This window comes from Oreochromis aureus, linkage group 23 (genome assembly GCF_013358895.1).
Source record: "Oreochromis aureus strain Israel breed Guangdong linkage group 23, ZZ_aureus, whole genome shotgun sequence".
NCBI lineage: Eukaryota > Metazoa > Chordata > Actinopteri > Cichliformes > Cichlidae > Oreochromis > Oreochromis aureus.
The window spans coordinates 17,088,198-17,115,049 of NC_052963.1; the positions used below are offsets into that span (position 1 = coordinate 17,088,198).

The window sequence follows — 26,852 nt, forward strand, 5'->3', positions numbered from 1 at the left end:
AGGAAGGTGACTGGATTCCTTTTGTGGTGCGTGAAGACTTTTCAATCCTCATCCAAGAGGCTTCTTCAGGCCTGCAGCGATTGATGGAGCCTGTCAGGTATTTAATCCCTGCTGGGGTTGTCCACTTGAGGGTTGTTGACCCACTGTTATTCATATTAGTCATCACTTAAGCCCAGGTGTGAAACGCAGGTCTTTACCGTCACAGGAACCAAGGCGTGACAGCAGGCAGGGTCGGACCGTTAGAAAGCTTTACCCAAACAACTGCATGGCCCTACCCTAGGAGAGCCACCTCAACAGGACAAGACTCAGCACTGCGCTTATGCGGTATGTGACAGAATGGGTCCATCCGTTTTAGGATCTCCTGTGGCACTCTTCACCTCCAAGACCCGTTCAGGGCTTAAATACCTGGGGACTCGCCTTTGTTTGTCCAAGGTGAATTTCTTTTCTGCGCGGCTTCGAGGAATCGTCCAGTTTCTGGGTGACTCTCAGCCTCGTTGGCGCAGTAGGCAGCGCGTCAGTCTCATAATCTGAAGGTCGTGAGTTCGAGCCTCACACGAGGCACGTGTTTTGGTACAGAGTTGGTCCATCCATTTTCTACTGCTTCTACCCATTTCGAGGACGCTGGAGCCTAAGAACCATCCGTTTGTAGTGGATTTTCAGCCTCCTTTGATGCAACATCTAGAACATGGATCAATCCAAATCATTCTGCCGGTGGAAAGCCTTCCCATCTTTTTGATTTCAAGACTCGCGTGGCAGGCGATCCTCCCCTATGGATGCGTGCCGCCCTCTGGAACCACTTCATCCAACTTTCACCACAATTCCTCTTTCTTTTCTCAGGTCCAAATTGCGGGCACCACACGTTGGCTCCCAAATGACTCCTACCTGTCATTTCTTCTTGGACACTTTGTCCAGGTAGGTAGGTAGGGTTAGGAATGTCTTTGCATTGGAAGCGGATGAGCAAGGGCTGATAATTGGTTATCAGCAGCTCCCGAGCTGAGTCTCTGGAGGTCGCCTGGAGTTCCTTTGCCAACACGGTCCATTGAGAGAGATCATTTGAAGTCATTCTTGCCTGACTGGTAAGTTGGAACAAGAAGTCTGCATAAACCAAACTTGGGTTGGACATCGTATCTGCATTAAGTCAAGATGTTGTTGAGAGGAGACTTTGGAGAGTGCCGCGATTCGGGCGGGACAATCGGAAGACGTGTAAGGGTTGGTGGCTCAGCAGTAGAACTGTCGCCTGCCACCCGTGAATCTCGAAATCAGAAGGTAGTGACTCTTAGCCTCACGCAAGAGTCACAGCGATCTGCTTTGATGCACGGTACGTGACAGAGTTTGTCCATCCATTGTAAGGATCTTGAGAGGAGACTTTGGAGAGTGGCGCTGGTCGGTGGGACAATTGGTAGACGTGCAAGGGTTGTTGGCTCAGCGGTAGAATTCTCGCCTGCCATGCGTAAGTCTCGAAAACTGAAGGTGGTGAGCTCTATCCTCACGCGAGGCATGTTTTGGTGTGCAGTTCGCCACCCAATTTAGGATCTCCTGTCACACACTTCACCTGCAAGACGGCAACCCATCCTGGGCTTGAAGAAGTGGCAACTCTGCTTCATTTGTTGACGGCTTCTAAGAACGGTCCATTTTTGGGGAGATGGGCCTTGAGCCTCGCTTGATACACAGTACGTGGCAAAGGCAGCCCATCCGTTGTCTACCGCTTGTCCCATTCGGGTAAGCCGGAGCTGGGTCAAAACACAGTTTCCCTGACCGAATCGAACCCGGGCCAGCGGCGGTGAGAGAGCGCGAATCCTGACCACTAGACCACCAGGGAGCTGCGACAGAGTTTCCTTGATGAGTGATTCCTGGCTGTATTGGGCCACATTTACCGTTGGGCCTCGAGAGGAGCGTTTGGGCAATGGCGCGGTCGGTGGGAAAATGGCACACATGTGAGCATTGGTGGTTCAGTGGTAGAATTCTCGCCTGCCACGCTGGGAGGCCCGGGTTCGATTCCCGCCAATGCACACTTCCTTTATGCGTGGGGCCTTGAGAGGCATTAAGTTTGTTTCTCGGTCGCTGCCAGACGGCGCCAAGATTTCCGCAAGATCACATGACGGGCTCTTGCTTGTGGGTGCATCTAGCAGCGTCCCAGAGTTTAGAGGTGGGTTAACGAGATCAGATCTCTGTGTAGGTTCTCGGTCACGGTAGTCTTGAGGTCCTGCAAAGAAGGAAGGTGACTGGATTCCTTTTTGTGGTGCGTGAAGACTTTTCAATCCTCATCCAAGAGGCTTCTTCAGGCCTGCAGCGATTGATGGAGCCTGTCAGGTATTTAATCCCTGCTGGGGTTGTCCACTTGAGGGTTGTTGACCCACTGTTATTCATATTAGTCATCACTTAAGCCCAGGTGTGAAACGCAGGTCTTTACCGTCACAGGAACCAAGGCGTGACAGCAGGCAGGGTCGGACCGTTAGAAAGCTTTACCCAAACAACTGCATGGCCCTACCCTAGGAGAGCCACCTCAACAGGACAAGACTCAGCACTGCGCTTATGCGGTATGTGACAGAATGGGTCCATCCGTTTTAGGATCTCCTGTGGCACTCTTCACCTCCAAGACCCGCTCAGGGCTTAAATACCTGGGGACTCGCCTTTGTTTGTCCAAGGTGAATTTCTTTTCTGCGCGGCTTCGAGGAATCGTCCAGTTTCTGGGTGACTCTCAGCCTCGTTGGCGCAGTAGGCAGCGCGTCAGTCTCATAATCTGAAGGTCGTGAGTTCGAGCCTCACACGAGGCACGTGTTTTGGTACAGAGTTGGTCCATCCATTTTCTACTGCTTCTACCCATTTCGAGGACGCTGGAGCCTAAGAACCATCCGTTTGTAGTGGATTTTCAGCCTCCTTTGATGCAACATCTAGAACATGGATCAATCCAAATCATTCTGCCGGTGGAAAGCCTTCCCATCTTTTTGATATCAAGAGACTCATGGCGTGGCAGGCGATCCTCCCCTATGGATGCGTGCCGCCCTCTGGAACCACTTCATCCAACTTTCACCACAATTCCTCTTTCTTTTCTCAGGTCCAAATTGCGGGGCACCACACGTTGGCTCCCAAATGACTCCTACCTGTCATTTCTTCTTGGACACTTTGTCCAGGTAGGTAGGTAGGGTTAGGAATGTCTTTGCATTGAAGCGGATGAGCAAGGGCTGATAATTGGTTATCAGCAGCTCCCGAGCTGAGTCTCTGGAGGTCGCCTGGAGTTCCTTTGCCAACACGGTCCATTGAGAGAGATCATTTGAAGTCATTCTTGCCTGACTGGTAAGTTGGAACAAGAAGTCTGCGCAAACCAAACTTGGGTTGGACATCGTATCTGCATTAAGTCAAGATGTTGTTGAGAGGAGACTTTGGAGAGTGCCGCTGGTCGGCGGGACAATCGGAAGACGTGTAAGGGTTGGTGGCTCAGCAGTAGAACTGTCGCCTGCCACCCGTGAATCTCGAAATCAGAAGGTAGTGACTCTTAGCCTCACGCAAGAGTCACAGCGATCTGCTTTGATGCACGGTACGTGACAGAGTTTGTCCATCCATTGTAAGGATCTTGAGAGGAGACTTTGGAGAGTGGCGCGGTCGGTGGGACAATTGGTAGACGTGCAAGGGTTGTTGGCTCAGCGGTAGAATTCTCGCCTGCCATGCGTAAGTCTCGAAAACTGAAGGTGGTGAGCTCTATCCTCACGCGAGGCATGTTTTGGTGTGCAGTTCGGCCACCCAATTTAGGATCTCCTGTCACACACTTCACCTGCAAGACGGCAACCCATCCTGGGCTTGAAGAAGTGGCAACTCTGCTTCATTTGTTGACGGCTTCTAAGAACGGTCCATTTTTTGGGAGATGGGCCTTGAGCCTCGCTTGATACACAGTACGTGGCAAAGGCAGCCCATCCGTTGTCTCACCGCTTGTCCCATTCGGGTAAGCCGGAGCTGGGTCAAAACACAGTTTCCTGACCGGGAATCGAACCCGGCCATGGCGGTGAGAGCGCGAATCCTGACCACTAGACCACCAGGGAGCTGCGACAGAGTTTCCTTGATGAGTGATTCCTGGCTGTATTGGGCCACATTTACCGTTGGGCCTCGAGAGGAGCGTTTGGGCAATGGCGCGGTCGGTGGGGAAAATGGCACACATGTGAGCATTGGTGGTTCAGTGGTAGAATTCTCGCCTGCCACGCGGGAGGCCCGGGTTCGATTCCCGCCAATGCACACTTCCTTTATGTGGGGCCTTGAGAGGCATTAAGTTTGTTTCTCGGTCGCTGCCAGACGGCGTCAAGATTTCGCAAGATCACATGACGGGCTCTTGCTTGTGGGTGCATCTAGCAGCGTCCCAGAGTTTAGAGGTGGGTTAACGAGATCAGATCTCTGTGTAGGTTCTCGGTCACGGTAGTCTTGAGGTCCTGCAAAGAAGGAAGGTGACTGGATTCCTTTTGTGGTGCGTGAAGACTTTTCAATCCTCATCCAAGAGGCTTCTTCAGGCCTGCAGCGATTGATGGAGCCTGTCAGGTATTTAATCCCTGCTGGGGTTGTCCACTTGAGGGTTGTTGACCCACTGTTATTCATATTAGTCATCACTTAAGCCCAGGTGTGAAACGCAGGTCTTTACCGTCACAGGAACCAAGGCGTGACAGCAGGCAGGGTCGGACCGTTAGAAAGCTTTACCCAAACAACTGCATGGCCCTACCCTAGGAGAGCCACCTCAACAGGACAAGACTCAGCACTGCGCTTATGCGGTATGTGACAGAATGGGTCCATCCGTTTTAGGATCTCCTGTGGCACTCTTCACCTCCAAGACCCGTTCAGGGCTTAAATACCTGGGGACTCGCCTTTGTTTGTCCAAGGTGAATTTCTTTTCTCTTGTGCTTCGAGGAATCGTCCAGTTTCTGGGTGACTCTCAGCCTCGTTGGCGCAGTAGGCAGCGCGTCAGTCTCATAATCTGAAGGTCGTGAGTTCGAGCCTCACACGAGGCACGTGTTTTGGTACAGAGTTGGTCCATCCATTTTCTACTGCTTCTACCCATTTCGAGGACGCTGGAGCCTAAGAACCATCCGTTTGTAGTGGATTTTCAGCCTCCTTTGATGCAACATCTAGAACATGGATCAATCCAAATCATTCTGCCGGTGGAAAGCCTTCCCATCTTTTTGATATCAAGACTCGCGCGTGGCAGGCGATCCTCCCCTATGGATGCGTGCCGGCCCTCTGGAACCACTTCATCCAACTTTCACCACAATTCCTCTTTCTTTTCTCAGGTCCAAATTGCGGGCACCACACGTTGGCTCCCAAATGACTCCTACCTGTCATTTCTTCTTGGACACTTTGTCCAGGTAGGTAGGTAGGGTTAGGAATGTCTTTGCATTGAAGCGGATGAGCAAGGGCTGATAATTGGTTATCAGCAGCTCCCGAGCTGAGTCTCTGGAGGTCGCCTGGAGTTCCTTTGCCAACACGGTCCATTGAGAGAGATCATTTGAAGTCATTCTTGCCTGACTGGTAAGTTGGAACAAGAAGTCTGCATAAACCAAACTTGGGTTGGACATCGATCTGCATTAAGTCAAGATGTTGTTGAGAGGAGACTTTGGAGAGTGCCTTGGACGGGCGGGACAATCGGAAGACGTGTAAGGGTTGGTGGCTCAGCAGTAGAACTGTCGCCTGCCACCCGTGAATCTCGAAATCAGAAGGTAGTGACTCTTAGCCTCACGCAAGAGTCACAGCGATCTGCTTTGATGCACGGTACGTGACAGAGTTTGTCCATCCATTGTAAGGATCTTGAGAGGAGACTTTGGAGAGTGGCGGCGCTTGGTCGGTGGGACAATTGGTAGACGTGCAAGGGTTGTTGGCTCAGCGGTAGAATTCTCGCCTGCCATGCGTAAGTCTCGAAAACTGAAGGTGGTGAGCTCTATCCTCACGCGAGGCATGTTTTGGTGTGCAGTTCGGCCACCCAATTTAGGATCTCCTGTCACACACTTCACCTGCAAGACGGCAACCCATCCTGGGCTTGAAGAAGTGGCAACTCTGCTTCATTTGTTGACGGCTTCTAAGAACGGTCCATTTTTTGGGGAGATGGGCCTTGAGCCTCGCTTGATACACAGTACGTGGCAAAGGCAGCCCATCCGTTGTCTACCGCTTGTCCCATTCGGGTAAGCCGGAGCTGGGTCAAAACACAGTTTCCTGACCGGGAATCGAACCGGGGGCGGGCGGTGAGAGCGCGAATCCTGACCACTAGACCACCAGGGAGCTGCGACAGAGTTTCCTTGATGAGTGATTCCTGGCTGTATTGGGCCACATTTACCGTTGGGCCTCGAGAGGAGGCGTTTGGGCAATGGCGCGGTCGGTGGGGAAAATGGCACACATGTGAGCATTGGTGGTTCAGTGGTAGAATTCTCGCCTGCCACGCGGGAGGCCCGGGTTCGATTCCCGGCCAATGCACACTTCCTTTATGCGTGGGGCCTTGAGAGGCATTAAGTTTGTTTCTCGGTCGCTGCCAGGCGGCGTCAAGATTTCCGCAAGATCACATGACGGGCTCTTGCTTGTGGGTGCAGCTAGCAGCGTCCCAGAGTTTAGAGGTGGGTTAACGACATCAGATCTCTGTGTAGGTTCTCGGTCACGGTAGTCTTGAGGTCCTGCAAAGAAGGAAGGTGACTGGATTCCTTTTGTGGTGCGTGAAGACTTTTCAATCCTCATCCAAGAGGCTTCTTCAGGCCTGCAGCGATTGATGGAGCCTGTCAGGTATTTAATCCCTGCTGGGGTTGTCCACTTGAGGGTTGTTCACCCACTGTTATTCATATTAGTCATCACTTAAGCCCAGGTGTGAAACGCAGGTCTTTACCATCACAGGAACCAAGGCGTGACAGCAGGCAGGGTCGGACCGTTAGAAAGCTTTACCCAAACAACTGCATGGCCCTACCCTAGGAGAGCCACCTCAACAGGACAAGACTCAGCACTGCGTTTTGCGGTATGTGACAGAATGGGTCCATCCGTTTTAGGATCTCCTGTGGCACTCTTCACCTCCAAGACCCGTTCAGGGCTTAAATACCTGGGGACTCGCCTTTGTTTGTCCAAGGTGAATTTCTTTTCTCTGTGGCTTCGAGGAATCGTCCAGTTTCTGGGTGACTCTCAGCCTCGTTGGCGCAGTAGGCAGCGTCAGTCTCATAATCTGAAGGTCGTGAGTTCGAGCCTCACACGAGGCACGTGTTTTGGTACAGAGTTGGTCCATCCATTTTCTACTGCTTCTACCCATTTCGAGGACGCTGGAGCCTAAGAACCATCCGTTTGTAGTGGATTTTCAGCCTCCTTTGATGCAACATCTAGAACATGGATCAATCCAAATCATTCTGCCGGTGGAAAGCCTTCCCATCTTTTTGATATCAAGACTCGCTCGCGTGGCAGGCGATCCTCCCCTATGGATGCGTGCCGCCCTCTGGAACCACTTCATCCAACTTTCACCACAATTCCTCTTCCTCTTTCTTTTCTCAGGTCCAAATTGCGGGGCACCACACGTTGGCTCCCAAATGACTCCTACCTGTCATTTCTTCTTGGACACTTTGTCCAGGTAGGTAGGTAGGGTTAGGAATGTCTTTGCATTGGAAGCGGATGAGCAAGGGCTGATAATTGGTTATCAGCAGCTCCCCGAGCTGAGTCTCTGGAGGTCGCCTGGAGTTCCTTTGCCAACACGGTCCATTGAGAGAGATCATTTGAAGTCATTCTTGCCTGACTGGTAAGTTGGAACAAGAAGTCTCATAAACCAAACTTGGGTTGGACATCGTATCTGCATTAAGTCAAGATGTTGTTGAGAGGAGACTTTGGAGAGTGCCGCGGTCGGGCGGGACAATCGGAAGACGTGTAAGGGTTGGTGGCTCAGCAGTAGAACTGTCGCCTGCCACCCGTGAATCTCGAAATCAGAAGGTAGTGACTCTTAGCCTCACGCAAGAGTCACAGCGATCTGCTTTGATGCACGGTGCGTGACAGAGTTTGTCCATCCATTGTAAGGATCTTGAGAGGAGACTTTGGAGAGTGGCGCGGTCGGTGGGACAATTGGTAGGCGTGCAAGGGTTGTTGGCTCAGCGGTAGAATTCTCGCCTGCCATGCGTAAGTCTCGAAAACTGAAGGTGGTGAGCTCTATCCTCACGCGAGGCATGTTTTGGTGTGCAGTTCGGCCACCCAATTTAGGATCTCCTGTCACACACTTCACCTGCAAGACGGCAACCCATCCTGGGCTTGAAGAAGTGGCAACTCTGCTTCATTTGTTGACGGCTTCTAAGAACGGTCCATTTTTTGGGGAGATGGGCCTTGAGCCTCGCTTGATACACAGTACGTGGCAAAGGCAGCCCATCCGTTGTCTACCGCTTGTCCCATTCGGGTAAGCCGGAGCTGGGTCAAAAACACAGTTTCCCTGACCGGGAATCGAACCCGGCCATGGGCGGTGAGAGCGCGAATCCTGACCACTAGACCACCGGGGAGCTGCGACAGAGTTTCCTTGATGAGTGATTCCTGGCTGTATTGGGCCACATTTACCGTTGGGCCGAGAGAGAGCGTTTGGGCAATGGCGCGGTCGGTGGGGAAAATGGCACACATGTGAGCATTGGTGGTTCAGTGGTAGAATTCTCGCCTGCCACGCGGGAGGCCCGGGTTCGATTCCCGGCCAATGCACACTTCCTTTATGCGTGGGGCCTTGAGAGGCATTAAGTTTGTTTCTCGGTCGCTGCCAGACGGCGTCCAAGATTTCCGCAAGATCACATGACGGGCTCTTGCTTGTGGGTGCATCTAGCAGCGTCCCAGAGTTTAGAGGTGGGTTAACGACATCAGATCTCTGTGTAGGTTCTCGGTCACGGTAGTCTTGAGGTCCTGCAAAGAAGGAAGGTGACTGGATTCCTTTTGTGGTGCGTGAAGACTTTTCAATCCTCATCCAAGAGGCTTCTTCAGGCCTGCAGCGATTGATGGAGCCTGTCAGGTATTTAATCCCTGCTGGGGTTGTCCACTTGAGGGTTGTTGACCCACTGTTATTCATATTAGTCATCACTTAAGCCCAGGTGTGAAACGCAGGTCTTTACCGTCACAGGAACCAAGGCGTGACAGCAGGCAGGGTCGGACCGTTAGAAAGCTTTACCCAAACAACTGCATGGCCCTACCCTAGGAGAGCCACCTCAACAGGACAAGACTCAGCACTGCGCTTATGCGGTATGTGACAGAATGGGTCCATCCGTTTTTGGATCTCCTGTGGCACTCTTCACCTCCAAGACCCGTTCAGGGCTTAAATACCTGGGGACTCGCCTTTGTTTGTCCAAGGTGAATTTCTTTTCTGCGCGGCTTCGAGGAATCGTCCAGTTTCTGGGTGACTCTCAGCCTCGTTGGCGCAGTAGGCAGCGCGTCAGTCTCATAATCTGAAGGTCGTGAGTTCGAGCCTCACACGAGGCACGTGTTTTGGTACAGAGTTGGTCCATCCATTTTCTACTGCTTCTACCCATTTCGAGGACGCTGGAGCCTAAGAACCATCCGTTTGTAGTGGATTTTCAGCCTCCTTTGATGCAACATCTAGAACATGGATCAATCCAAATCATTCTGCCGGTGGAAAGCCTTCCCATCTTTTTGATATCAAGACTCGCGCGTGGCAGGCGATCCTCCCCTATGGATGCGTGTGCCGCCCTCTGGAACCACTTCATCCAACTTTCACCACAATTCCTCTTTCTTTTCTCAGGTCCAAATTGCGGGGCACCACACGTTGGCTCCCAAATGACTCCTACCTGTCATTTCTTCTTGGACACTTTGTCCAGGTAGGTAGGTAGGGTTAGGAATGTCTTTGCATTGGAAGCGGATGAGCAAGGGCTGATAATTGGTTATCAGCAGCTCCCGAGCTGAGTCTCTGGAGGTCGCCTGGAGTTCCTTTGCCAACACGGTCCATTGAGAGAGATCATTTGAAGTCATTCTTGCCTGACTGGTAAGTTGGAACAAGAAGTCTGCATAAACCAAACTTGGGTTGGACATCGTATCTGCATTAAGTCAAGATGTTGTTGAGAGGAGACTTTGGAGAGTGCCGCGAACGGGCGGGACAATCGGAAGACGTGTAAGGGTTGGTGGCTCAGCAGTAGAACTGTCGCCTGCCACCCGTGAATCTCGAAATCAGAAGGTAGTGACTCTTAGCCTCACGCAAGAGTCACAGCGATCTCTTTGATGCACGGTGCGTGACAGAGTTTGTCCATCCATTGTAAGGATCTTGAGAGGAGACTTTGGAGAGTGGCGCGGTCGGTGGGACAATTGGTAGACGTGCAAGGGTTGTTGGCTCAGCGGTAGAATTCTCGCCTGCCATGCGTAAGTCTCGAAAACTGAAGGTGGTGAGCTCTATCCTCACGCGAGGCATGTTTTGGTGTGCAGTTCGGCCACCCAATTTAGGATCTCCTGTCACACACTTCACCTGCAAGACGGCAACCCATCCTGGGCTTGAAGAAGTGGCAACTCTGCTTCATTTGTTGACGGCTTCTAAGAACGGTCCATTTTTTGGGGAGATGGGCCTTGAGCCTCGCTTGATACACAGTACGTGGCAAAGGCAGCCCATCCGTTGTCTACCGCTTGTCCCATTCGGGTAAGCGGAGCTGGGTCAAAACACAGTTTCCTGACCGGGAATCGAACCCGGGCGCGGCGGTGAGCGCGCGAATCCTGACCACTAGACCACCAGGGAGCTGCGACAGAGTTTCCTTGATGAGTGATTCCTGGCTGTATTGGGCCACATTTACCGTTGGGCCTCGAGAGGGCGTTTGGGCAATGGCGCGGTCGGTGGGGAAAATGGCACACATGTGAGCATTGGTGGTTCAGTGGTAGAATTCTCGCCTGCCACGCGGGAGGCCCGGGTTCGATTCCCGCCAATGCACACTTCCTTTATGCGTGGGGCCTTGAGAGGCATTAAGTTTGTTTCTCGGTCGCTGCCAGGCGGCGTCAAGATTTCCGCAAGATCACATGACGGGCTCTTGCTTGTGGGTGCAGCTAGCAGCGTCCCAGAGTTTAGAGGTGGGTTAACGACATCAGATGTCTGTGTAGGTTCTCGGTCACGGTAGTCTTGAGGTCCTGCAAAGAAGGAAGGTGACTGGATTCCTTTTGTGGTGCGTGAAGACTTTTCAATCCTCATCCAAGAGGCTTCTTCAGGCCTGCAGCGATTGATGGAGCCTGTCAGGTATTTAATCCCTGCTGGGGTTGTCCACTTGAGGGTTGTTGACCCACTGTTATTCATATTAGTCATCACTTAAGCCCAGGTGTGAAACGCAGGTCTTTACCGTCACAGGAACCAAGGCGTGACAGCAGGCAGGGTCGGACCGTTAGAAAGCTTTACCCAAACAACTGCATGGCCCTACCCTAGGAGAGCCACCTCAACAGGACAAGACTCAGCACTGCGTTTTGCGGTATGTGACAGAATGGGTCCATCCGTTTTAGGATCTCCTGTGGCACTCTTCACCTCCAAGACCCGGTTCAGGGCTTAAATACCTGGGGACTCGCCTTTGTTTGTCCAAGGTGAATTTCTTTTTCTCTGTGGCTCGAGGAATCGTCCAGTTTCTGGGTGACTCTCAGCCTCGTTGGCGCAGTAGGCAGCAGCGTCAGTCTCATAATCTGAAGGTCGTGAGTTCGAGCCTCACACGAGGCACGTGTTTTGGTACAGAGTTGGTCCATCCATTTTCTACTGCTTCTACCCATTTCGAGGACGCTGGAGCCTAAGAACCATCCGTTTGTAGTGGATTTTCAGCCTCCTTTGATGCAACATCTAGAACATGGATCAATCCAAATCATTCTGCCGGTGGAAAGCCTTCCCATCTTTTTGATATCAAGACTTCGCGCGTGGCAGGCGATCCTCCCCTATGGATGCGTGCCGCCCTCTGGAACCACTTCATCCAACTTTCACCACAATTCCTCTTTCTTTTCTCAGGTCCAAATTATGGGCACCACACGTTGGCTCCCAAATGACTCCTACCTGTCATTTCTTCTTGGACACTTTGTCCAGGTAGGTAGGTAGGGTTAGGAATGTCTTTGCATTGGAAGCGGATGAGCAAGGGCTGATAATTGGTTATCAGCAGCTCCCGAGCTGAGTCTCTGGAGGTCGCCTGGAGTTCCTTTGCCAACACGGTCCATTGAGAGAGATCATTTGAAGTCATTCTTGCCTGACTGGTAAGTTGGAACAAGAAGTCTGCATAAACCAAACTTGGGTTGGACATCGTATCTGCATTAAGTCAAGATGTTGTTGAGAGGAGACTTTGGAGAGTGCATGGTCGGTAGGGACAATCGGAAGACGTGTAAGGGTTGGTGGCTCAGCAGTAGAACTGTCGCCTGCCACCCGTGAATCTCGAAATCAGAAGGTAGTGACTCTTAGCCTCACGCAAGAGTCACAGCGATCTGCTTTGATGCACGGTGCGTGACAGAGTTTGTCCATCCATTGTAAGGATCTTGAGAGGAGACTTTGGAGAGTGGCGCGAATTCGGTGGACAAATTGGTAGACGTGCAAGGGTTGTTGGCTCAGCGGTAGAATTCTCGCCTGCCATGCGTAAGTCTCGAAAACTGAAGGTGGTGAGCTCTATCCTCACGCGAGGCATGTTTTGGTGTGCAGTTCGGCCACCCAATTTAGGATCTCCTGTCACACACTTCACCTGCAAGACGGCAACCCATCCTGGGCTTGAAGAAGTGGCAACTCTGCTTCATTTGTTGACGGCTTCTAAGAACGGTCCATTTTTGGGAGATGGGCCTTGAGCCTCGCTTGATACACAGTACGTGGCAAAGGCAGCCCATCCGTTGTCTCACCGCTTGTCCCATTCGGGTAAGCCGGAGCTGGGTCAAAAACACAGTTTCCTGACCGGGAATCGAACCCGGGGCGGGCGGTGAGAGCGCGAATCCTGACCACTAGACCACCAGGGAGCTGCGACAGAGTTTCCTTGATGAGTGATTCCTGGCTGTATTGGGCCACATTTACCGTTGGGCCTCGAGAGGGGCGTTTGGGCAATGGCGCTTGGTCGGTGGGAAAATGGCACACATGTGAGCATTGGTGGTTCAGTGGTAGAATTCTCGCCTGCCACGCGGGAGGCCCGGGTTCGATTCCCGCCAATGCACACTTCCTTTATGCGTGGGGCCTTGAGAGGCATTAAGTTTGTTTCTCGGTCGCTGCCAGGCGGCGTCAAGATTTCCGCAAGATCACATGACGGGCTCTTGCTTGTGGGTGCATCTAGCAGCGTCCCAGAGTTTAGAGGTGGGTTAACGACATCAGATCTCTGTGTAGGTTCTCGGTCACGGTAGTCTTGAGGTCCTGCAAAGAAGGAAGGTGACTGGATTCCTTTTGTGGTGCGTGAAGACTTTTCAATCCTCATCCAAGAGGCTTCTTCAGGCCTGCAGCGATTGATGGAGCCTGTCAGGTATTTAATCCCTGCTGGGGTTGTCCACTTGAGGGTTGTTGACCCACTGTTATTCATATTAGTCATCACTTAAGCCCAGGTGTGAAACGCAGGTCTTTACCGTCACAGGAACCAAGGCGTGACAGCAGGCAGGGTCGGACCGTTAGAAAGCTTTACCCAAACAACTGCATGGCCCTACCCTAGGAGAGCCACCTCAACAGGACAAGACTCAGCACTGCGTTTGCGCGGTATGTGACAGAATGGGTCCATCCGTTTTTAGGATCTCCTGTGGCACTCTTCACCTCCAAGACCCGTTCAGGGCTTAAATACCTGGGGACTCGCCTTTGTTTGTCCAAGGTGAATTTCTTTTCTCTTGTGCTTCGAGGAATCGTCCAGTTTCTGGGTGACTCTCAGCCTCGTTGGCGCAGTAGGCAGCGCGTCAGTCTCATAATCTGAAGGTCGTGAGTTCGAGCCTCACACGAGGCACGTGTTTTGGTACAGAGTTGGTCCATCCATTTTCTACTGCTTCTACCCATTTCGAGGACGCTGGAGCCTAAGAACCATCCGTTTGTAGTGGATTTTCAGCCTCCTTTGATGCAACATCTAGAACATGGATCAATCCAAATCATTCTGCCGGTGGAAAGCCTTCCCATCTTTTTGATATCAAGACTCGCGGCGTGGCAGGCGATCCTCCCTATGGATGCGTGCCGGCCCTCTGGAACCACTTCATCCAACTTTCACCACAATTCCTCTTTCTTTTCTCAGGTCCAAATTGCGGGGCACCACACGTTGGCTCCCAAATGACTCCTACCTGTCATTTCTTCTTGGACACTTTGTCCAGGTAGGTAGGTAGGGTTAGGAATGTCTTTGCATTGAAGCGGATGAGCAAGGGCTGATAATTGGTTATCAGCAGCTCCCGAGCTGAGTCTCTGGAGGTCGCCTGGAGTTCCTTTGCCAACACGGTCCATTGAGAGAGATCATTTGAAGTCATTCTTGCCTGACTGGTAAGTTGGAACAAGAAGTCTGCGCAAACCAAACTTGGGTTGGACATCGTATCTGCATTAAGTCAAGATGTTGTTGAGAGGAGACTTTGGAGAGTGCCATGGTCGGCGGGACAATCGGAAGACGTGTAAGGGTTGGTGGCTCAGCAGTAGAACTGTCGCCTGCCACCCGTGAATCTCGAAATCAGAAGGTAGTGACTCTTAGCCTCACGCAAGAGTCACAGCGATCTGCTTTGATGCACGATGCGTGACAGAGTTTGTCCATCCATTGTAAGGATCTTGAGAGGAGACTTTGGAGAGTGGCGCGGTCGGTGGGACAATTGGTAGACGTGCAAGGGTTGTTGGCTCAGCGGTAGAATTCTCGCCTGCCATGCGTAAGTCTCGAAAACTGAAGGTGGTGAGCTCTATCCTCACGCTGAGGCATGTTTTGGTGTGCAGTTCGGCCACCCAATTTAGGATCTCCTGTCACACACTTCACCTGCAAGACGGCAACCCATCCTGGGCTTGAAGAAGTGGCAACTCTGCTTCATTTGTTGACGGCTTCTAAGAACGGTCCATTTTTGGGGAGATGGGCCTTGAGCCTCGCTTGATACACAGTACGTGGCAAAGGCAGCCCATCCGTTGTCTACCGCTTGTCCCATTCGGGTAAGCCGGAGCTGGGTCAAAAACACAGTTTCCCTGACCGGGAATCGAACCCGGGCCGCGGCGGTGAGAGCGCCGAATCCTGACCACTAGACCACCAGGGAGCTGCGACAGAGTTTCCTTGATGAGTGATTCCTGGCTGTATTGGGCCACATTTACCGTTGGGCCTCGAGAGGAGCGTTTGGGCAATGGCGCGGTCGGTGGGGAAAATGGCACACATGTGAGCATTGGTGGTTCAGTGGTAGAATTCTCGCCTGCCACGCGGGAGGCCGGGTTCGATTCCCGCCAATGCACACTTCCTTTATGCGTGGGGCCTTGAGAGGCATTAAGTTTGTTTCTCGGTCGCTGCCAGACGGCGTCAAGATTTCCGCAAGATCACATGACGGGCTCTTGCTTGTGGGTGCAGCTAGCAGCGTCCCAGAGTTTAGAGGTGGGTTAACGACATCAGATCTCTGTAGGGTTCTCGGTCACGGTAGTCTTGAGGTCCTGCAAAGAAGGAAGGTGACTGGATTCCTTTTGTGGTGCGTGAAGACTTTTCAATCCTCATCCAAGAGGCTTCTTCAGGCCTGCAGCGATTGATGGAGCCTGTCAGGTATTTAATCCCTGCTGGGGTTGTCCACTTGAGGGTTGTTGACCCACTGTTATTCATATTAGTCATCACTTAAGCCCAGGTGTGAAACGCAGGTCTTTACCGTCACAGGAACCAAGGCGTGACAGCAGGCAGGGTCGGACCGTTAGAAAGCTTTACCCAAACAACTGCATGGCCCTACCCTAGGAGAGCCACCTCAACAGGACAAGACTCAGCACTGCGTTTGCGCGGTATGTGACAGAATGGGTCCATCCGTTTTTAGGATCTCCTGTGGCACTCTTCACCTCCAAGACCCGTTCAGGGCTTAAATACCTGGGGACTCGCCTTTGTTTGTCCAAGGTGAATTTCTTTTCTGCGCGGCTTCGAGGAATCGTCCAGTTTCTGGGTGACTCTCAGCCTCGTTGGCGCAGTAGGCAGCGCGTCAGTCTCATAATCTGAAGGTCGTGAGTTCGAGCCTCACACGAGGCACGTGTTTTGGTACAGAGTTGGTCCATCCATTTTCTACTGCTTCTACCCATTTCGAGGACGCTGGAGCCTAAGAACCATCCGTTTGTAGTGGATTTTCAGCCTCCTTTGATGCAACATCTAGAACATGGATCAATCCAAATCATTCTGCCGGTGGAAAGCCTTCCCATCTTTTTGATTTCAAGACTCGCGCGTGGCAGGCGATCCTCCCCTATGGATGCGTGCCGGCCCTCTGGAACCACTTCATCCAACTTTCACCACAATTCCTCTTTCTTTTCTCAGGTCCAAATTGCGGGGCACCACACGTTGGCTCCCAAATGACTCCTACCTGTCATTTCTTCTTGGACACTTTGTCCAGGTAGGTAGGTAGGGTTAGGAATGTCTTTGCATTGAAGCGGATGAGCAAGGGCTGATAATTGGTTATCAGCAGCTCCCGAGCTGAGTCTCTGGAGGTCGCCTGGAGTTCCTTTGCCAACACGGTCCATTGAGAGAGATCATTTGAAGTCATTCTTGCCTGACTGGTAAGTTGGAACAAGAAGTCTGCGCAAACCAAACTTGGGTTGGACATCGTATCTGCATTAAGTCAAGATGTTGTTGAGAGGAGACTTTGGAGAGTGCCGCGGTCCAAGGGACAATCGGAAGACGTGTAAGGGTTGGTGGCTCAGCAGTAGAACTGTCGCCTGCCACCCGTGAATCTCGAAATCAGAAGGTAGTGACTCTTAGCCTCACGCAAGAGTCACAGCGATCTGCTTTGATGCACGGTACGTGACAGAGTTTGTCCATCCATTGTAAGGATCTTGAGAGGAGACTTTGGAGAGTGGCGCGAATTCGGTGGGACAATTGGTAGACGTGCAAGGGTTGTTGGCTCAGCGGTAGAATTCTCGCCTGCCATGCGTAAGTCTCGAAAACTGAAGGTGGTGAGCTCTATCCTCACGCGAGGCATGTTTTGGTGTGCAGTTCGGCCACCCAATTTAGGATCTCCTGTCACACACTTCACCTGCAAGACGGCAACCCATCCTGGGCTTGAAGAAGTGGCAACTCTGCTTCATTTGTTGACGGCTTCTAAGAACGGTCCATTTTTGGGGAGATGGGCCTTGAGCCTCGCTTGATACACAGTGCGTGGCAAAGGCAGCCCATCCGTTGTCTACCGCTTGTCCCATTCGGGTAAGCCGGAGCTGGGTCAAAACACAGTTTCCCTGACCGGGAATCGAACCCGGCCGCGGCGGGAGAGCGCGAATCCTGACCACTAGACCACCAGGGAGCTGCGACAGAGTTTCCTTGATGAGTGATTCCTGGCTGTATTGGGCCACATTTACCGTTGGGCCTCGAGAGGAGCGTTTGGGCAATGGCGCGGTCGGTGTGGGAAAATGGCACACATGTGAGCATTGGTGGTTCAGTGGTAGAATTCTCGCCTGCCACGCGGGAGGCCCGGGTTCGATTCCCGGCCAATGCACACTTCCTTTATGCGTGGGGCCTTGAGAGGCATTAAGTTTGTTTCTCGGTCGCTGCCAGACGGCGTCAAGATTTCCGCAAGATCACATGACGGGCTCTTGCTTGTGGGTGCAGCTAGCAGCGTCCCAGAGTTTAGAGGTGGGTTAACGACATCAGATCTCTGTGTAGGTTCTCGGTCACGGTAGTCTTGAGGTCCTGCAAAGAAGGAAGGTGACTGGATTCCTTTTGTGGTGCGTGAAGACTTTTCAATCCTCATCCAAGAGGCTTCTTCAGGCCTGCAGCGATTGATGGAGCCTGTCAGGTATTTAATCCCTGCTGGGGTTGTCCACTTGAGGGTTGTTGACCCACTGTTATTCATATTAGTCATCACTTAAGCCCAGGTGTGAAACGCAGGTCTTTACCGTCACAGGAACCAAGGCGTGACAGCAGGCAGGGTCGGACCGTTAGAAAGCTTTACCCAAACAACTGCATGGCCCTACCCTAGGAGAGCCACCTCAACAGGACAAGACTCAGCACTGCGTTTATGCGGTATGTGACAGAATGGGTCCATCCGTTTTAGGATCTCCTGTGGCACTCTTCACCTCCAAGACCCGTTCAGGGCTTAAATACCTGGGGACTCGCCTTTGTTTGTCCAAGGTGAATTTCTTTTCTCTTGTGGCTTCGAGGAATCGTCCAGTTTCTGGGTGACTCTCAGCCTCGTTGGGCGCAGTAGGCAGGCAGCGTCAGTCTCATAATCTGAAGGTCGTGAGTTCGAGCCTCACACGAGGCACGTGTTTTGGTACAGAGTTGGTCCATCCATTTTCTACTGCTTCTACCCATTTCGAGGACGCTGGAGCCTAAGAACCATCCGTTTGTAGTGGATTTTCAGCCTCCTTTGATGCAACATCTAGAACATGGATCAATCCAAATCATTCTGCCGGTGGAAAGCCTTCCCATCTTTTTGATTTCAAGACTCGCGCGTGGCAGGCGATCCTCCCCTATGGATGCGTGCGGCCCTCTGGAACCACTTCATCCAACTTTCACCACAATTCCTCTTTCTTTTCTCAGGTCCAAATTGCGGGGCACCACACGTTGGCTCCCAAATGACTCCTACCTGTCATTTCTTCTTGGACACTTTGTCCAGGTAGGTAGGTAGGGTTAGGAATGTCTTTGCATTGAAGCGGATGAGCAAGGGCTGATAATTGGTTATCAGCAGCTCCCGAGCTGAGTCTCTGGAGGTCGCCTGGAGTTCCTTTGCCAACACGGTCCATTGAGAGAGATCATTTGAAGTCATTCTTGCCTGACTGGTAAGTTGGAACAAGAAGTCTGCATAAACCAAACTTGGGTTGGACATCGTATCTGCATTAAGTCAAGATGTTGTTGAGAGGAGACTTTGGAGAGTGCCGCGAATCGGCGGGACAATCGGAAGACGTGTAAGGGTTGGTGGCTCAGCAGTAGAACTGTCGCCTGCCACCCGTGAATCTCGAAATCAGAAGGTAGTGACTCTTAGCCTCACGCAAGAGTCACAGCGATCTGCTTTGATGCACGGTACGTGACAGAGTTTGTCCATCCATTGTAAGGATCTTGAGAGGAGACTTTGGAGAGTGGCGCGGTCGGTGGGACAATTGGTAGACGTGCAAGGGTTGTTGGCTCAGCGGTAGAATTCTCGCCTGCCATGCGTAAGTCTCGAAAACTGAAGGTGGTGAGCTCTATCCTCACGCGAGGCATGTTTTGGTGTGCAGTTCGCCACCCAATTTAGGATCTCCTGTCACACACTTCACCTGCAAGACGGCAACCCATCCTGGGCTTGAAGAAGTGGCAACTCTGCTTCATTTGTTGACGGCTTCTAAGAACGGTCCATTTTTGGGGAGATGGGCCTTGAGCCTCGCTTGATACACAGTACGTGGCAAAGGCAGCCCATCCGTTGTCTCACCGCTTGTCCCATTCGGGTAAGCCGGAGCTGGGTCAAAACACAGTTTCCTGACCGAATCGAACCCGGCCGCGGGCGGTGAGAGCGCGCGAATCCTGACCACTAGACCACCAGGGAGCTGCGACAGAGTTTCCTTGATGAGTGATTCCTGGCTGTATTGGGCCACATTTACCGTTGGGCCTCGAGAGGGCGTTTGGGCAATGGCGCGGTCGGTGGGGAAAATGGCACACATGTGAGCATTGGTGGTTCAGTGGTAGAATTCTCGCCTGCCCGCTGGAGAGGCCGGGTTCGATTCCCGCCAATGCACACTTCCTTTATGCGTGGGGCCTTGAGAGGCATTAAGTTTGTTTCTCGGTCGCTGCCAGACGGCGTCAAGATTTCGCAAGATCACATGACGGGCTCTTGCTTGTGGGTGCAGCTAGCAGCGTCCCAGAGTTTAGAGGTGGGTTAACGACATCAGATCTCTGTGTAGGTTCTCGGTCACGGTAGTCTTGAGGTCCTGCAAAGAAGGAAGGTGACTGGATTCCTTTTTGTGGTGCGTGAAGACTTTTCAATCCTCATCCAAGAGGCTTCTTCAGGCCTGCAGCGATTGATGGAGCCTGTCAGGTATTTAATCCCTGCTGGGGTTGTCCACTTGAGGGTTGTTGACCCACTGTTATTCATATTAGTCATCACTTAAGCCCAGGTGTGAAACGCAGGTCTTTACCGTCACAGGAACCAAGGCGTGACAGCAGGCAGGGTCGGACCGTTAGAAAGCTTTACCCAAACAACTGCATGGCCCTACCCTAGGAGAGCCACCTCAACAGGACAAGACTCAGCACTGCGCTTATGCGGTATGTGACAGAATGGGTCCATCCGTTTTAGGATCTCCTGTGGCACTCTTCACCTCCAAGACCCGTTCAGGGCTTAAATACCTGGGGACTCGCCTTTGTTTGTCCAAGGTGAATTTCTTTTCTGCGCTGTGCTTCGAGGAATCGTCCAGTTTCTGGGTGACTCTCAGCCTCGTTGGCGCAGTAGCAGCAGCGTCAGTCTCATAATCTGAAGGTCGTGAGTTCGAGCCTCACACGAGGCACGTGTTTTGGTACAGAGTTGGTCCATCCATTTTCTACTGCTTCTACCCATTTCGAGGACGCTGGAGCCTAAGAACCATCCGTTTGTAGTGGATTTTCAGCCTCCTTTGATGCAACATCTAGAACATGGATCAATCCAAATCATTCTGCCGGTGGAAAGCCTTCCCATCTTTTTGATTTCTCAAGACTGGCGTGGCAGGCGATCCTCCCCTATGGATGCGTGCCGGCCCTCTGGAACCACTTCATCCAACTTTCACCACAATTCCTCTTTCTTTTCTCAGGTCCAAATTATGGGCACCACACGTTGGCTCCCAAATGACTCCTACCTGTCATTTCTTCTTGGACACTTTGTCCAGGTAGGTAGGTAGGGTTAGGAATGTCTTTGCATTGAAGCGGATGAGCAAGGGCTGATAATTGGTTATCAGCAGCTCCCGAGCTGAGTCTCTGGAGGTCGCCTGGAGTTCCTTTGCCAACACGGTCCATTGAGAGAGATCATTTGAAGTCATTCTTGCCTGACTGGTAAGTTGGAACAAGAAGTCTGCGCAAACCAAACTTGGGTTGGACATCGTATCTGCATTAAGTCAAGATGTTGTTGAGAGGAGACTTTGAGAGTGCCGCGACCAAGGGACAATCGGAAGACGTGTAAGGGTTGGTGGCTCAGCAGTAGAACTGTCGCCTGCCACCCGTGAATCTCGAAATCAGAAGGTAGTGACTCTTAGCCTCACGCAAGAGTCACAGCGATCTGCTTTGATGCACGGATGCGTGACAGAGTTTGTCCATCCATTGTAAGGATCTTGAGAGGAGACTTTGGAGAGTGGCGCGAACCGTGGGACAATTGGTAGGCGTGCAAGGGTTGTTGGCTCAGCGGTAGAATTCTCGCCTGCCATGCGTAAGTCTCGAAAACTGAAGGTGGTGAGCTCTATCCTCACGCGAGGCATGTTTTGGTGTGCAGTTCGGCCACCCAATTTAGGATCTCCTGTCACACACTTCACCTGCAAGACGGCAACCCATCCTGGGCTTGAAGAAGTGGCAACTCTGCTTCATTTGTTGACGGCTTCTAAGAACGGTCCATTTTTTGGGGAGATGGGCCTTGAGCCTCGCTTGATACACAGTACGTGGCAAAGGCAGCCCATCCGTTGTCTACCGCTTGTCCCATTCGGGTAAGCCGGAGCTGGGTCAAAAACACAGTTTCCCTGACCGGGAATCGAACCCGGGGCGGGCGGTGAGAGCGCGAATCCTGACCACTAGACCACCAGGGAGCTGCGACAGAGTTTCCTTGATGAGTGATTCCTGGCTGTATTGGGCCACATTTACCGTTGGGCCTCGAGAGGAGCGTTTGGGCAATGGCGCGGTCGGTGGGGAAAATGGCACACATGTGAGCATTGGTGGTTCAGTGGTAGAATTCTCGCCTGCCGCGCGGGAGGCCCGGGTTCGATTCCCCGCCAATGCACACTTCCTTTATGCGTGGGGCCTTGAGAGGCATTAAGTTTGTTTCTCGGTCGCTGCCAGACGGCGTCAAGATTTCCGCAAGATCACATGACGGGCTCTTGCTTGTGGGTGCAGCTAGCAGCGTCCCAGAGTTTAGAGGTGGGTTAACGACATCAGATCTCTGTGTAGGTTCTCGGTCACGGTAGTCTTGAGGTCCTGCAAAGAAGGAAGGTGACTGGATTCCTTTTGTGGTGCGTGAAGACTTTTCAATCCTCATCCAAGAGGCTTCTTCAGGCCTGCAGCGATTGATGGAGCCTGTCAGGTATTTAATCCCTGCTGGGGTTGTCCACTTGAGGGTTGTTGACCCACTGTTATTCATATTAGTCATCACTTAAGCCCAGGTGTGAAACGCAGGTCTTTACCGTCACAGGAACCAAGGCGTGACAGCAGGCAGGGTCGGACCGTTAGAAAGCTTTACCCAAACAACTGCATGGCCCTACCCTAGGAGAGCCACCTCAACAGGACAAGACTCAGCACTGCGCTTATGCGGTATGTGACAGAATGGGTCCATCCGTTTTAGGATCTCCTGTGGCACTCTTCACCTCCAAGACCCGTTCAGGGCTTAAATACCTGGGGACTCGCCTTTGTTTGTCCAAGGTGAATTTTTTTTCTGCTGTGGCTTCGAGGAATCGTCCAGTTTCTGGGTGACTCTCAGCCTCGTTGGCGCAGTAGGCAGCGCGTCAGTCTCATAATCTGAAGGTCGTGAGTTCGAGCCTCACACGAGGCACGTGTTTTGGTACAGAGTTGGTCCATCCATTTTCTACTGCTTCTACCCATTTCGAGGACGCTGGAGCCTAAGAACCATCCGTTTGTAGTGGATTTTCAGCCTCCTTTGATGCAACATCTAGAACATGGATCAATCCAAATCATTCTGCCGGTGGAAAGCCTTCCCATCTTTTTGATTTCAAGACTCGCGTGGCAGGCGATCTCCCCTATGGATGCGTGCCGCCCTCTGGAACCACTTCATCCAACTTTCACCACAATTCCTCTTTCTTTTCTCAGGTCCAAATTGCGGGGCACCACACGTTGGCTCCCAAATGACTCCTACCTGTCATTTCTTCTTGGACACTTTGTCCAGGTAGGTAGGTAGGGTTAGGAATGTCTTTGCATTGGAAGCGGATGAGCAAGGGCTGATAATTGGTTATCAGCAGCTCCCGAGCTGAGTCTCTGGAGGTCGCCTGGAGTTCCTTTGCCAACACGGTCCATTGAGAGAGATCATTTGAAGTCATTCTTGCCTGACTGGTAAGTTGGAACAAGAAGTCTGCGCAAACCAAACTTGGGTTGGACATCGATCTGCATTAAGTCAAGATGTTGTTGAGAGGAGACTTTGGAGAGTGCCGCGGTCGGCGGGACAATCGGAAGACGTGTAAGGGTTGGTGGCTCAGCAGTAGAACTGTCGCCTGCCACCCGTGAATCTCGAAATCAGAAGGTAGTGACTCTTAGCCTCACGCAAGAGTCACAGCGATCTGCTTTGATGCACGGTACGTGACAGAGTTTGTCCATCCATTGTAAGGATCTTGAGAGGAGACTTTGGAGAGTGGCGCAATTCGTGGGACAATTGGTAGACGTGCAAGGGTTGTTGGCTCAGCGGTAGAATTCTCGCCTGCCATGCGTAAGTCTCGAAAACTGAAGGTGGTGAGCTCTATCCTCACGCTGAGGCATGTTTTGGTGTGCAGTTCGCCACCCAATTTAGGATCTCCTGTCACACACTTCACCTGCAAGACGGCAACCCATCCTGGGCTTGAAGAAGTGGCAACTCTGCTTCATTTGTTGACGGCTTCTAAGAACGGTCCATTTTTGGGGAGATGGGCCTTGAGCCTCGCTTGATACACAGTACGTGGCAAAGGCAGCCCATCCGTTGTCTACCGCTTGTCCCATTCGGGTAAGCGGAGCTGGGTCAAAACACAGTTTCCTGACCGGGAATCGAACCCGGGCATGGGCGGTGAGAGCGCCGAATCCTGACCACTAGACCACCAGGGAGCTGCGACAGAGTTTCCTTGATGAGTGATTCCTGGCTGTATTGGGCCACATTTACCGTTGGGCCTCGAGAGGAGCGTTTGGGCAATGGCGCGGGTCGGTGGGGAAAATGGCACACATGTGAGCATTGGTGGTTCAGTGGTAGAATTCTCGCCTGCCACGCGGGAGGCCCGGGTTCGATTCCCGCCAATGCACACTTCCTTTATGCGTGGGGCCTTGAGAGGCATTAAGTTTGTTTCTCGGTCGCTGCCAGGCGGCGTCAAGATTTCCGCAAGATCACATGACGGGCTCTTGCTTGTGGGTGCAGCTAGCAGCGTCCCAGAGTTTAGAGGTGGGTTAACGACATCAGATCTCTGTGTAGGTTCTCGGTCACGGTAGTCTTGAGGTCCTGCAAAGAAGGAAGGTGACTGGATTCCTTTTGTGGTGCGTGAAGACTTTTCAATCCTCATCCAAGAGGCTTCTTCAGGCCTGCAGCGATTGATGGAGCCTGTCAGGTATTTAATCCCTGCTGGGGTTGTCCACTTGAGGGTTGTTGACCCACTGTTATTCATATTAGTCATCACTTAAGCCCAGGTGTGAAACGCAGGTCTTTACCGTCACAGGAACCAAGGCGTGACAGCAGGCAGGGTCGGACCGTTAGAAAGCTTTACCCAAACAACTGCATGGCCCTACCCTAGGAGAGCCACCTCAACAGGACAAGACTCAGCACTGCGCTTTTGCGCGGTATGTGACAGAATGGGTCCATCCGTTTTAGGATCTCCTGTGGCACTCTTCACCTCCAAGACCCGTTCAGGGCTTAAATACCTGGGGACTCGCCTTTGTTTGTCCAAGGTGAATTTCTTTTCTCTGTGGCTTCGAGGAATCGTCCAGTTTCTGGGTGACTCTCAGCCTCGTTGGCGCAGTAGGCAGCAGCGTCAGTCTCATAATCTGAAGGTCGTGAGTTCGAGCCTCACACGAGGCACGTGTTTTGGTACAGAGTTGGTCCATCCATTTTCTACTGCTTCTACCCATTTCGAGGACGCTGGAGCCTAAGAACCATCCGTTTGTAGTGGATTTTCAGCCTCCTTTGATGCAACATCTAGAACATGGATCAATCCAAATCATTCTGCCGGTGGAAAGCCTTCCCATCTTTTTGATTTCAAGACTCTGGCGTGGCAGGCGATCCTCCCCTATGGATGCGTGCCGCCCTCTGGAACCACTTCATCCAACTTTCACCACAATTCCTCTTTCTTTTCTCAGGTCCAAATTGGGCACCACACGTTGGCTCCCAAATGACTCCTACCTGTCATTTCTTCTTGGACACTTTGTCCAGGTAGGTAGGTAGGGTTAGGAATGTCTTTGCATTGGAAGCGGATGAGCAAGGGCTGATAATTGGTTATCAGCAGCTCCCGAGCTGAGTCTCTGGAGGTCGCCTGGAGTTCCTTTGCCAACACGGTCCATTGAGAGAGATCATTTGAAGTCATTCTTGCCTGACTGGTAAGTTGGAACAAGAAGTCTGCATAAACCAAACTTGGGTTGGACATCGTATCTGCATTAAGTCAAGATGTTGTTGAGAGGAGACTTTGGAGAGTGCCGCGGTCGGCGGGACAATCGGAAGACGTGTAAGGGTTGGTGGCTCAGCAGTAGAACTGTCGCCTGCCACCCGTGAATCTCGAAATCAGAAGGTAGTGACTCTTAGCCTCACGCAAGAGTCACAGCGATCTGCTTTGATGCACGGCACGTGACAGAGTTTGTCCATCCATTGTAAGGATCTTGAGAGGAGACTTTGGAGAGTGGCGCGGTCGGTGGGACAATTGGTGAGACGTGCAAGGGTTGTTGGCTCAGCGGTAGAATTCTCGCCTGCCATGCGTAAGTCTCGAAAACTGAAGGTGGTGAGCTCTATCCTCACGCGAGGCATGTTTTGGTGTGCAGTTCGGCCACCCAATTTAGGATCTCCTGTCACACACTTCACCTGCAAGACGGCAACCCATCCTGGGCTTGAAGAAGTGGCAACTCTGCTTCATTTGTTGACGGCTTCTAAGAACGGTCCATTTTTTGGGGAGATGGGCCTTGAGCCTCGCTTGATACACAGTACGTGGCAAAGGCAGCCCATCCGTTGTCTACCGCTTGTCCCATTCGGGTAAGCCGGAGCTGGGTCAAAAACACAGTTTCCCTGACCGAATCGAACCCGGGCCGCGGGCGGTGTGAGAGCCGAATCCTGACCACTAGACCACCAGGGAGCTGCGACAGAGTTTCCTTGATGAGTGATTCCTGGCTGTATTGGGCCACATTTACCGTTGGGCCTCGAGAGGAGCGTTTGGGCAATGGCGCGAATTCGGTGGGGAAAATGGCACACATGTGAGCATTGGTGGTTCAGTGGTAGAATTCTCGCCTGCCACGCGGGAGGCCCGGGTTCGATTCCCGGCCAATGCACACTTCCTTTATGCGTGGGGCCTTGAGAGGCATTAAGTTTGTTTCTCGGTCGCTGCCAGACGGCGTCAAGATTTCCGCAAGATCACATGACGGGCTCTTGCTTGTGGGTGCAGCTAGCAGCGTCCCAGAGTTTAGAGGTGGGTTAACGACATCAGATGTCTGTGTAGGTTCTCGGTCACGGTAGTCTTGAGGTCCTGCAAAGAAGGAAGGTGACTGGATTCCTTTTGTGGTGCGTGAAGACTTTTCAATCCTCATCCAAGAGGCTTCTTCAGGCCTGCAGCGATTGATGGAGCCTGTCAGGTATTTAATCCCTGCTGGGGTTGTCCACTTGAGGGTTGTTGACCCACTGTTATTCATATTAGTCATCACTTAAGCCCAGGTGTGAAACGCAGGTCTTTACCGTCACAGGAACCAAGGCGTGACAGCAGGCAGGGTCGGACCGTTAGAAAGCTTTACCCAAACAACTGCATGGCCCTACCCTAG

At 52.1% G+C, this 26,852-nt stretch overlaps 22 non-coding genes across 22 annotated transcripts; 20 read left to right on the forward strand and 2 right to left on the reverse strand.

The window, feature by feature from the left end:
* The first annotated feature begins 488 nt into the window (after positions 1 to 488).
* On the forward strand, positions 489 to 561 carry trnam-cau. The gene has a single exon. It is a non-coding gene; the product is annotated as a tRNA-Met (tRNA).
* Positions 562 to 2,701: 2,140 nt separating this feature from the next.
* Positions 2,702 to 2,774, forward strand: trnam-cau. Its single transcript has one exon. It is a non-coding gene; the product is annotated as a tRNA-Met (tRNA).
* A 1,380-nt stretch (positions 2,775 to 4,154) lies between these two features.
* Positions 4,155 to 4,224, forward strand: trnag-gcc. Its single transcript has one exon. It is a non-coding gene; the product is annotated as a tRNA-Gly (tRNA).
* A 688-nt stretch (positions 4,225 to 4,912) lies between these two features.
* Positions 4,913 to 4,985, forward strand: trnam-cau. The gene has a single exon. It is a non-coding gene; the product is annotated as a tRNA-Met (tRNA).
* Positions 4,986 to 6,367: 1,382 nt separating this feature from the next.
* On the forward strand, positions 6,368 to 6,438 carry trnag-gcc. Its single transcript has one exon. It is a non-coding gene; the product is annotated as a tRNA-Gly (tRNA).
* Positions 6,439 to 8,587: 2,149 nt separating this feature from the next.
* trnag-gcc lies at positions 8,588 to 8,658 on the forward strand. Its single transcript has one exon. It is a non-coding gene; the product is annotated as a tRNA-Gly (tRNA).
* A 692-nt stretch (positions 8,659 to 9,350) lies between these two features.
* trnam-cau lies at positions 9,351 to 9,423 on the forward strand. The gene has a single exon. It is a non-coding gene; the product is annotated as a tRNA-Met (tRNA).
* A 1,377-nt stretch (positions 9,424 to 10,800) lies between these two features.
* On the forward strand, positions 10,801 to 10,870 carry trnag-gcc. The gene has a single exon. It is a non-coding gene; the product is annotated as a tRNA-Gly (tRNA).
* Positions 10,871 to 11,561: 691 nt separating this feature from the next.
* Positions 11,562 to 11,635, forward strand: trnam-cau. The gene has a single exon. It is a non-coding gene; the product is annotated as a tRNA-Met (tRNA).
* A 1,380-nt stretch (positions 11,636 to 13,015) lies between these two features.
* On the forward strand, positions 13,016 to 13,085 carry trnag-gcc. Its single transcript has one exon. It is a non-coding gene; the product is annotated as a tRNA-Gly (tRNA).
* A 692-nt stretch (positions 13,086 to 13,777) lies between these two features.
* trnam-cau lies at positions 13,778 to 13,850 on the forward strand. The gene has a single exon. It is a non-coding gene; the product is annotated as a tRNA-Met (tRNA).
* A 1,189-nt stretch (positions 13,851 to 15,039) lies between these two features.
* trnae-cuc lies at positions 15,040 to 15,111 on the reverse strand. Its single transcript has one exon. It is a non-coding gene; the product is annotated as a tRNA-Glu (tRNA).
* Positions 15,112 to 15,231: 120 nt separating this feature from the next.
* trnag-gcc lies at positions 15,232 to 15,300 on the forward strand. Its single transcript has one exon. It is a non-coding gene; the product is annotated as a tRNA-Gly (tRNA).
* A 691-nt stretch (positions 15,301 to 15,991) lies between these two features.
* trnam-cau lies at positions 15,992 to 16,064 on the forward strand. Its single transcript has one exon. It is a non-coding gene; the product is annotated as a tRNA-Met (tRNA).
* A 1,379-nt stretch (positions 16,065 to 17,443) lies between these two features.
* trnag-gcc lies at positions 17,444 to 17,514 on the forward strand. The gene has a single exon. It is a non-coding gene; the product is annotated as a tRNA-Gly (tRNA).
* A 2,907-nt stretch (positions 17,515 to 20,421) lies between these two features.
* On the forward strand, positions 20,422 to 20,494 carry trnam-cau. Its single transcript has one exon. It is a non-coding gene; the product is annotated as a tRNA-Met (tRNA).
* Positions 20,495 to 21,871: 1,377 nt separating this feature from the next.
* Positions 21,872 to 21,942, forward strand: trnag-gcc. The gene has a single exon. It is a non-coding gene; the product is annotated as a tRNA-Gly (tRNA).
* Positions 21,943 to 22,634: 692 nt separating this feature from the next.
* On the forward strand, positions 22,635 to 22,707 carry trnam-cau. The gene has a single exon. It is a non-coding gene; the product is annotated as a tRNA-Met (tRNA).
* Positions 22,708 to 23,888: 1,181 nt separating this feature from the next.
* trnae-cuc lies at positions 23,889 to 23,960 on the reverse strand. The gene has a single exon. It is a non-coding gene; the product is annotated as a tRNA-Glu (tRNA).
* A 121-nt stretch (positions 23,961 to 24,081) lies between these two features.
* On the forward strand, positions 24,082 to 24,151 carry trnag-gcc. The gene has a single exon. It is a non-coding gene; the product is annotated as a tRNA-Gly (tRNA).
* Positions 24,152 to 24,844: 693 nt separating this feature from the next.
* On the forward strand, positions 24,845 to 24,918 carry trnam-cau. The gene has a single exon. It is a non-coding gene; the product is annotated as a tRNA-Met (tRNA).
* A 1,380-nt stretch (positions 24,919 to 26,298) lies between these two features.
* Positions 26,299 to 26,369, forward strand: trnag-gcc. Its single transcript has one exon. It is a non-coding gene; the product is annotated as a tRNA-Gly (tRNA).
* Positions 26,370 to 26,852: the final 483 nt, after the last annotated feature.